This window comes from Balaenoptera borealis (assembly GCF_965194805.1).
Source record: "Balaenoptera borealis genome assembly, chromosome: 7".
Classification (NCBI taxonomy): Eukaryota; Metazoa; Chordata; class Mammalia; order Artiodactyla; family Balaenopteridae; genus Balaenoptera; species Balaenoptera borealis.
In genome coordinates, this window is record NC_138864.1 from 94835405 (window position 1) to 94845175 (window position 9771).

The 9771-nt window shown below is 37.8% G+C and overlaps 1 protein-coding gene across 12 annotated transcripts in view; it reads left to right on the forward strand.

The window, feature by feature from the left end:
- The window catches only part of FOXP2 (forkhead box P2), a 540259-nt gene extending 530922 nt beyond the window's left edge, over nt 1-9337 (forward strand). For all 12 annotated transcript variants that reach the window (XM_082400044.1, XM_082400040.1, XM_082400041.1 and 9 more), the window contains one exon: nt 1-9337. This exon is cut by the window's left edge and continues 937 nt beyond it. The gene's annotated coding sequence lies outside the window, so the exon portion shown is untranslated.
- Nucleotides 9338-9771: the final 434 nt, after the last annotated feature.

Below are 9771 nucleotides of genomic sequence, written 5' to 3' on the forward strand. Positions count from 1 at the left end.
CTGCAAACACAGTCAAAGGCTACAGCTGCAAACCAAAGCCAACTCTAACCATGGCCAAGAGCTCAAGGACAGAAGCAGCCACATGCTTTGGTCAGCCTTCTGTAACTTCAATTAGTACAAAGGAACCTTTTCCATGAACTACCTGCTGTTTTCTGATGACCTCTGGGATCTTTTCATTTAGCCCTAAAGCAAGAATCAAATATGACAAAAACCACAAGTAAAAACCTAATTTAGACACAGAGTAATCTTCTGAGGCCAAAAGTCCATCTAAATGCAATGAAGATTTGCTTTCATTAAAGACAGAGGTGAGGACAAAATCTGCAGTGGAAGTTATGATATGCTAGAAAGCAACAAATGTGGATCACTGACCAAAACGATTACGTACTTGATGCAAATGCAGATTGCATATTGTTATATATATAGGACATTGTGTTTTTGTTTTCCCCATCCAGTCACTTATTTTCGGTGGTGAATACATGTTGTTAGAAGATGTCTTGTATGGTCTGAATCTTTGTTGTGTACTATTTTTTATAGTCTTAAGTTATAATGAAAAAAACAAAAAGTAGGAACCAAACATAAAAGGTCTAGTAAAGCCAAAAATTAATTTCATATTGATTTTAAAGTGATCTAGCTGAGTTTTTACACTGAAAGCAAAGATTATAGCAATTGTAGTCCATGGTATTTATTTTCAGTCAAACCAAAGTTACATATAATTCTGCCTCTGCCGATACGGGATATTAACACTAACAATACACTCCCTTTCAAAGACTTGCACAGGCCAAATTGTTGGAATGCTGGTTTTCGAGACGACTCCAAACCCCAAAACTAGGATAACGCGTTATGGTGTAGTTGAAAATAGCATAGTCAGGTGTTTGCTTAAAACCTAGAAACTTTACGTGTTGCTTTTCATGTGCTGTGCCAAGTCTGGATAACACTTTTCCCCCAACCAAGGGACCTCATAACCTGATGATGGTTATTGCTTTACAAACAGTTTCGACAGAAGGTGGCTGCTAGAGCTTAACGTATGTGCCAGTTCCATGCAATGGAGCTGGTTCTTGCAAACTAAGCTCATCATTTATTCTTTGCTGAAGTCAGCAAATAGAGTTAGAGAGATACCCAGTCATCTATCACACCAAATAAAACGACATAACGGCTTTCAAAAGGGTTTTCCCACTTACCCAAAAGGCTTTCTGAAAGCTTCTACCTCTGCAAAAAAAAAAAAAAAAAGAAAAAAAAGAAAAAAAAAGAAAAACATTTAGAACAATTATGGCAGATTGCATGAAATGTGAGAACGTCACAGTAACTGCTACTTTTCATTCTGTTTGTCTTTGGGTCATGATCAGTGAATGGGACCAGTTTACGATATGGTATCAAAAGAAAGATTGGGATTGGGAAGGATGGTTTTCAGTCATCTAGGATCCTACTGGAAGGACTATCTGAAGGGAAAATGGGTCTTTCAGGTGCATGTTCAAAGGCTTTGATGGACTGAAAGTAATCGTGAGAGCTGTACCATCAGGAGGGTGGCCTAAGACTACAATGCTAAAGTATGCATACCTCAGTTACCAAACTTTTGAAAGGAAGTCTCAGCCACAGAATGCATATACCTGTAGAGTTTTGCATGGGTTTTATATGAATACAATTTTAAAAAATAGCTGCTTGCACATTATACCAGAAAAACCTCCAAAACTGCAATTGCTTTGAAAATAGATTTTAGGTTTTTTGGAGTTTTCTGAAATGCTTGGTCTGTATTTTGATAATTGTGCATATTATGTAAAAATGTTGGTGGACCCATAAATGACCAGACTTTTTCTAAGAAAAATGTTGCTTTAATGCATTTCATGAATTTTTACTCTTATATCATTGCTTGCTAGTAATAGCAAATTGCTTTTCTGCATCTGCTTTGCGTAGCTATTGTAAGGCTTTGAACTAATGTATGTATTTATTGCTTGAACTTCTGTGCATACCTTATAAAGCATAATGTCTGACAATTAAATGGCTCATGTATTCTTGCTTCTATCATAAGCTGATTATGGGGACTATGATCTTTTGTATACAGCAAATTTTAACTGTAGCACAAACATCTGTTTATGTATTGGTGGAATATACCTGTTTTATTTATCTTTTTTGAGGTAAACTAATTTTTGATACTTTTCATTACTGTGTACTATGTTCATACTTTGAATTCTCTGACGTTAGAAGTCATGGTTGAAAATTGTAACAGCTGTTATTCGTTCTGTATTCATGGCTTTCACTGCTGAATAAAATAAAGGACCAAACCTAGGATTTGAAAGAAAACTGTCTACCTCTAACACCAGGGAGTTATCAGATTTTATTTTACATAGTTTTAGTCTACAAAGACACAATTGCTTAAACCTAGTGGGTTTTAAGGCTTATATTCTATGTGGTTGGATTCATGGCACAGTTGTACTGTTTGAAAATCAATTAAAATTTCATGTGAATGTTACAAGTATTTGGTAGAATTACCACTAACTGGGTTTTCTTTAGATAAATCAGATATGGAGAAAATGTCATCAGCATTCTGTGTCTACAACTGCTTAACTTCATGAGAATGCATTTCTTTGTGATTAGGGAATCGAAGAATAGTCAGCTAGGAATAGAGCTACAGAAGTACACGTAAAATAAACCATCCTGGACTTTAACATCCCTGGGCAGATTCAGTCACAAAATCCATTAGAGTATTTTGTAAAGTTTTCAAATTGGACATTCACGTTTTGGGGAATTTGTGAGACTTCATCCTACATATGCCAATATTAACATGCATTCGGACAATAGCTTTATTAATGCCATAAAGCTGTTGAAAGGAACATGGCTTACCCTTGTTATTTCACTAGTTCAGGTTGCAATGAAAGGGTTTTTTGTCCATGAACACTTGGCGAATCTTACTTAGCCAAAAAAAAAAAAAAAAGAAAGAAAAGGATGTACATTTTCCTATAGAATTAATGTATGAACAGTGTGTCGCTGCTGTTGGATGTAAAAATGTATATGAAACCATTTCATTCACTTGATTACCTTTCTGAAGTATAAATAAAAAATCTAATACTTTTGGACCCATTTATAACCCCTAGGATTTTATTCGTTCGGAGAGACCATCTTCCCTGCCAGAGCCAAGTCATAAATTTGTGTACACATGTCCCACGATTTGTTTAAGTCATTTTCTTAGGAATTGGGGATTCATAAACCAAACCATACTCAAGTTCAGTCAATAAAAGTGGGGGCTGCTTGTCAAATGCATTCCATTAAAAACTATCTTCAGGTTCAAATTGGCTTCCTCACATAATCGTCTCGTGGTTTGAAGTTTTTTATTCTAATAGAATTTGACGTCGTAAATTCTGAATCTTAAAAAAAAGGGAGGAAACGTGATAAATTTACTCTTTTTAACTTTTTGACTTTATCCTTTCTTTTTTGCCTCCTCCAGTGTCATTCACACCCATGGCATCCCACCATGGTCTAGGAGAATGTACAGGGAGAGCGTAAGTAGCTTTCTGACGGAATCCTTCTTACTCCTCTAGGGATCAGACCCATACCTTTCTAAGTGGCCAAAACAGGCAAGCTAGGGCCTCTGCAGTAGGGAAGTTTGCCTTTTTCTTGAACTTCAATAAATATTCCTAAATCTGTTGTAATCAGAAGTAAAAGGAAAATGAATACGATGAGTATATTTTTACTTTATGTATAATTTAATATTTTCTGTCATCCAGTGAAAGAGTACCTTGACTAAAGAGCTTTCCATAGGATAAAAAAAATTTTTTAAAAGAAATGTGACCATGAGATTAATTTTTTTGAACCTTGGGATTCATTTTTCACTGTCGATTAGTTGAAAGTAAATGAATACCAACTTGCCCCCATCCAGTGTATTTTGTTAACTCATTAAAGGCTACATAACAAGATGTGAACGCAGTCCTGCAACTCTCTATGCTTTAGTATAGGGAGAGCAATTTAGAGATTAAAACTAGCAACTTAAGAAACAAATAAAACTGATTTGGCAAACATTCTGTACTTAAACCTGTGTTCAAACTCATGTCACCCTCTAAAACACCGTGTTGCCCACATATATTATGTTGGGTCAATGGAGGTTTCATCTGCTTTGTAAAAACGCTGTTTACTAAATTATTGTGAACTTTTAAAAAATTAAAAGAAAAACAAAAAAGGTGGCAACTTAGAATCTAAATAGAATAGAAAAACAGGTGGCAAGTCAGATTCTAACCATTTCCCCGGGGAAGAAGGAATGGGAGCTAAGTATTCAACTCTAAGGAAAGTTTGGGTGAGCACCAAGCTGAGAGTCCTTGGACTTGAACTCTGCATAAACATTTAAGTGTTCTACCCAGTGCCCTTCATCAGAGAAGGGAGTTCTGGACAGCTAATCCACAAGAAACCAAATCAACAGAACCTCAATAGAAATATTTCATCTGGAGATATTAGACCTAGATGTTAAAAGTCTTAGAATAACAGCAAAAGCTTGTTACCTATGCCATGCATTTATTTAGTTTTGACCTCTTTGGTAGTAGAGATTAGCTCAAAAATTAATAAAAAGGAATACAATTCCTAAGAATTAAATACATTTTAAAATCATTTTACAGATCAAACTGGTTTCCCGATAGCCATGAAAAGCCGTGTGAACCTCATGAAATAATTCCATATCTCGGTTGTCTCCAGTTCCTGACACCTGGTTCTCATGGATGTTCCCCTTATTTGCCACTGTTGAATGTCGATTTAACACTCACTCTGATGCAAAATCAGTTCTGTTTGTTATAGGCAATATTTATTTCACCTTTCATTTTCCCCTCATTTTAGAAATAACCTTATAGTAGTTTCCACCATAAAATGGAAATATTTCATTAATATTCTTCCCTGCATAAATTTAAAGCTGTTGTTATTGAATAATGTATGTGTCAGTAGTTGTCATTTTGCTGAAGGAGCTGTCTTGGGCAGATAATTATGACTCTCCTAATTTTCTAAGGGGGATGTTCTGGAACTACAATTGTTATTTCTAGCATTTGGAAAAATTATTAGGTCATTTGAAGAGCACATATTATACATAAAATTTGAGAGATAGTCACGTTGAGATCAGGCATCTAAAAAGAGGCTTCAGTCACCTTAGCAGAAGTTAAATGACGTATCAGGTTTATTTCCAAGGAACCTAATCAAAATCAGGAGCAGAAAGTTTTTATATTACATGCCCGCAAACTCAGAAATTATGGCTTGAACAAAAGAGAATTCATTTTTCTGTAATTCGGGTCTCTGGTAAGCAATGATATTGAAGCCCATTAGGAGGCTTTCGTGCTCACAGTGACTGAGTTCAAAAGGTGGATTTTATGTCAATAAGCACTACTTTTCCACAGGCCTACAGAAACCTCCCACTCACCTTTTGACTTTTAGGGAAACACTGACAGTATTGAATAATTGGAAATTTTCCTGACTGATCTGTAACAGCATCTGTTTTGGTGCAAGAGACTTCGGATTCCAGCCCATTGGAAAGAGAGGACACTGAAGGAAGCTAACCAGCTGGGGTGCGTTACTCCTTAACACCAAGGGGACTGGGGGCCAATATAGGATCTGGGCCTGAAATGGAGAACCGGTTTCAGGTAATTTGCCAACTCTCACTGATATGGGGCGGCTACCTGGACTGCCTGACACATTAGAGTTTCAATAAATACCTGACAATGGATAGCATAGTGAAGTAGTGAAGGCCATATCTTCACAACCAGCAGATGTGCCATCATCTACTAGTGACTTCTGCCATGAGAATAGGAAAGGGAGTAGGACATGAGGTCCACTGATTTGCCAATCCTTGTTTGGTCCCTCACTGGCAATGAGATCTGAGAAGTATTCACACTGTGGGCCAAAATCTGGGAGAGTTATTGGTGGATAGGATCTAGGAGTTGGGAATAATTCCAAGCTGGGACCTTTGGTGCTAAAACAGGTTAAGTGGAAAGTGTCATCGGTGAGAATATTACAGTTGGTGAATTTTGGTTAGACATAAAGCTGTAAATATTGATCCCTGTGCTTGGTAGGCCCTCAGAGTAGAACTTTCTACCTCCTTACCATTCTTCCACGGGGACATGGGTTCTTCAAGTCAACTGGGCAGGGTCAAGGTAAAAGGTTAGCAAGGATTTGTCCTCTTGAAAGATTCTAGATGAGAAGTTTGATTTCATTGTGACTCTCAATGTTATCGCCCAAATGTGTTATTTATATTCAGGAGTTAAACTTCTTTCCACCCACCTCCCCTTCCCCTTCCCCAAAAGGAGTTGATGTTATAAGGACCTCATAAATTTCTTCATCCCTCTCTGGGGATTAAATTTCTAGTAGGGTACAGAACTGTTGGATGAGAGCCTGCTCTAGGACTTAGGAATTGTGTACAAGCTTACAAGAAACAATCACAAAATCCTAAATAGCAGTACAGATAAATGTAACAGGGGAACTTCAAGGACATTCCAGGCCTATGGGGTAAGTAGCAAACGCCCACATAATTTGTCCTGTTGCCACTTTTTGAAAAAACATAATGGGTAGAAAAAAATCATTGGTCTCATCCAACTTAACATGTTCTATTCTAAAATTGGCATGTAATTGAATCAAATACATCAAATATGATCCTGTGATGAGGAAGCCAGCCTAGCACATGGTGTACAAGGCACTGGACTGGGTCTCTGAAGACTTGGCTTCTACCTGTGATTCTTCCACTGACTCAGTAGGTTGCCTTGAACAGATTACTTCACCATTTGTGTCATGGTTTACTCATCTGTTTAGAAAAACAGGGTGTTTCACCAACATCCTTGAAGGTCCCTTTCAGCTTCTATGTCATCTAAATCACTGTCAAAAAAGGTAAACCTGATGACTGAATTTAGTAATCATGACCTAAGTAATCATTTTTTGAAAAGATTTTTTTTAAAAAAAAGCAAAGGTGTGCAGCTTTCAAGAGCTAATCCAATATCTAACTTCAACAAATAACGAGTCATTTGTTCTGATTGGGGGAAGCTGGTTTGGAATGAGGAGACTAGAGGACTGGGAATCGCAAAGGATTGGTTTCTAAGCTCCTTCACCACTAATTGGCTGTACAGCTGTAGGTCATAGTCGCTGGCTGTGCATTGCGTTGTAAGTGCTGTAGGGAGAGAAAGAACTAAATAAAGAAGTGGGGCAGAAAATGAAAGCAGGAGGAAGAAATCATCACTGGCTGGTCTGAGTAGATTCTGAATCCATCTGCAGAAGCCGGAGGGCTTTGTAGTCCAAGGGTTCAGGTTCCTGAGCTGCAGGATGAGGGTGGTAATTATACCCACCTCACAGGTCTTCTCAGGGAAAACTGATTAACTCAATTCATTCATTCACTCAACAAATATTTACTTGGTGTCGATGACAAACCAGACCCTGTTCTAGGCCCTGGAGAGCATAGCAGTGGACAGAGCCCTACAGAGAGCCCCACGCTTAATGAGCTTGCATCCTACTGAGAATAAAATAATCGTAAGTACTTCACGCAAGTGCCCGACACATAGGAATTGCTCCGTAAGTGTTAGTCGTATCATTGTTGCTATTGCTATTAGGGGGGTGAAGAAATAGATCACATTTTAAATATATTCACCAGAAACTTCTTTGCATAGGATTTGACTTTTCAATATCGATAAGTTATTCACTTTCTCCTCCATTGGTCTCCTTTTTCTTTTCAATTCTCTGTGGTTTGGTCTCATTCAATAAATCCAACTCTTGGGTTGCCTGTCAGCTGACAGATGGGTGCCAGATATACCAATTGATTCAGAAAAAACCTTAATATAAAGAAAAAAGAATACAAATGGAAATTCAGATGAAGAAAATGCAGTGTCATCACCTCATTCTTCCCCCAGGTGATGGAGGGGGGTGGTCCACTGACTTCAGCCTATAATTATCTTTCCAATCTATTGCTATGACCTACACCTACTGTGCTTAGCTCGGCTTTTCCTTTCAGTTTTCAAGAGTCCAGATGGGAAGCCAACATAAAACATTAACTCTTTCTTTCTCTTTGTAATTGCTGCCAAAGCAATTCTAATTCTACCTCAGGCAGTATGGGTTCCTCTGGTTGAGCAGAGGAAAAGAGAAGTGTAACAACAAGCTGCAGACCAAAATTAATATTTTAAGACTTTTCTTGCTACATTTCAATTATATTATCTATAATTTATTCTAAAATTCTCTAGTGTAGATAATATGGCTTATAATGTGTGTGTGTAAATTAATTTTATACTGGATTCTTGGTATCAGATAATATGTTAAGTTCCTTATTCAGTTACCCTACTCCAAAGATGACCAGTTAACATTGAAAAGAAGGTAATCAGGAGTCTACTCTCCAGAGGTGGTTTTGGCAAACACTTGAAACATCTTTATCTAAATCCACCCAGAAGGTTTGCTAATTAGCAAAATAGACATGAAGAATTTACTTTATTAGTAGAATGAGTAGAATTAAAGATTTCTGATTGGTTGGGGAAAATGTGCCGGCCCTTCTGCTCTTGTAGGAACAGGATATAACGGTCTGGCAGGCTAGCAGTGCAGCATCTCAGGTTGGCACCAAGTCCATTTGGTTCTGTGTTCCACTACTTGCCAGAAGGTTCTCTTACCTGATCCAGATAGACGGTTAACCTCTCATTCCTCTAACATCTGTAATGCCCGACTCTTGTCAGAGTGCCTAAAAGGGAAGCGAGTGGGGACCTCCCTGACTTGACAGGAATTGGTTAGAGAATATTGCTGTGTTTGTTTGCTTAATAAAGGTTTGTACTTGGGGCAGAATTTAAGACTTACTTTCGTTATAATATACCACCTTATCAGGGCAGAGGGGGGAAGGAGGGAGTAATTTCCCTACCTCAGTGACACCTCAATGACATTTATCCAAAGACCATGACAATGGTAAAAGGCCCTATATGATGCGGCATGCACAACAACGGGCGATAGCAAAGTGTGCCCCAGGTGCCCTCATAAGCTTTACTAAATGGCTCTAGTCTACCTGCATAGATAATTAAATGTTGGGAACCGCAAATGCAGAACAAGTGATTTGAAAAATAAATTTATGACTCTATTCTTTAACTTTATTCTTAACATGGAGGATTTAATTCAGTCCAGGGAACTTTCATTGAGCATCTACTATATAACAGAGAAGCTAGGAGCCAATGTTACAAAACTGAAGAGTCCTTGCCTTGAAGAATTTAGAGTTCATTGTGAGGGACGCAGATAGATAAATTGAGATTACAACCAATGTAGAGGTATGCACAGAGTGGGTTGATAGAAGAGATCAGTGGGCATTGTTTGGGTTTCTTGCAGATGACAGTTGAGGCAAATCTTGAAGGATGAATAACAGTAACTGATTAGAATAATATTTATTATGTATCAGACACTAGAGTCAAAGCATGTTTAATGGGGACATAGGCTGAGATCAGCGGCTAGGAGCCAGTTGAGGCAACATGCAATAGTCCAGGTGAATTTGATGAAGGCCTCAACCAGGACAGAGTTTGAGATGAAGATGAGGGAATAAGCTAAAATATATTTTCCAAGTAAAATCTATATTTTTGCTTGATAGCGTGAATGTGGAAGATGAGAAAAAGAAAGGAGTTAGGGATGGTTCCCAGATTTCTGACTTGGATGACTAACTGTTGAACAAGGATAACTCAAAGAATATAATCAAAAGGTAATTCATTTTGGTCTCTTACTGCCTTTCTAAGGTTTATTTAACAGGGCAATCTGCTGTGCCAGATTAGAACTTGGTCAGGTCCCATGGTGTATCAGCTCACCTTTGGGTAATAAACA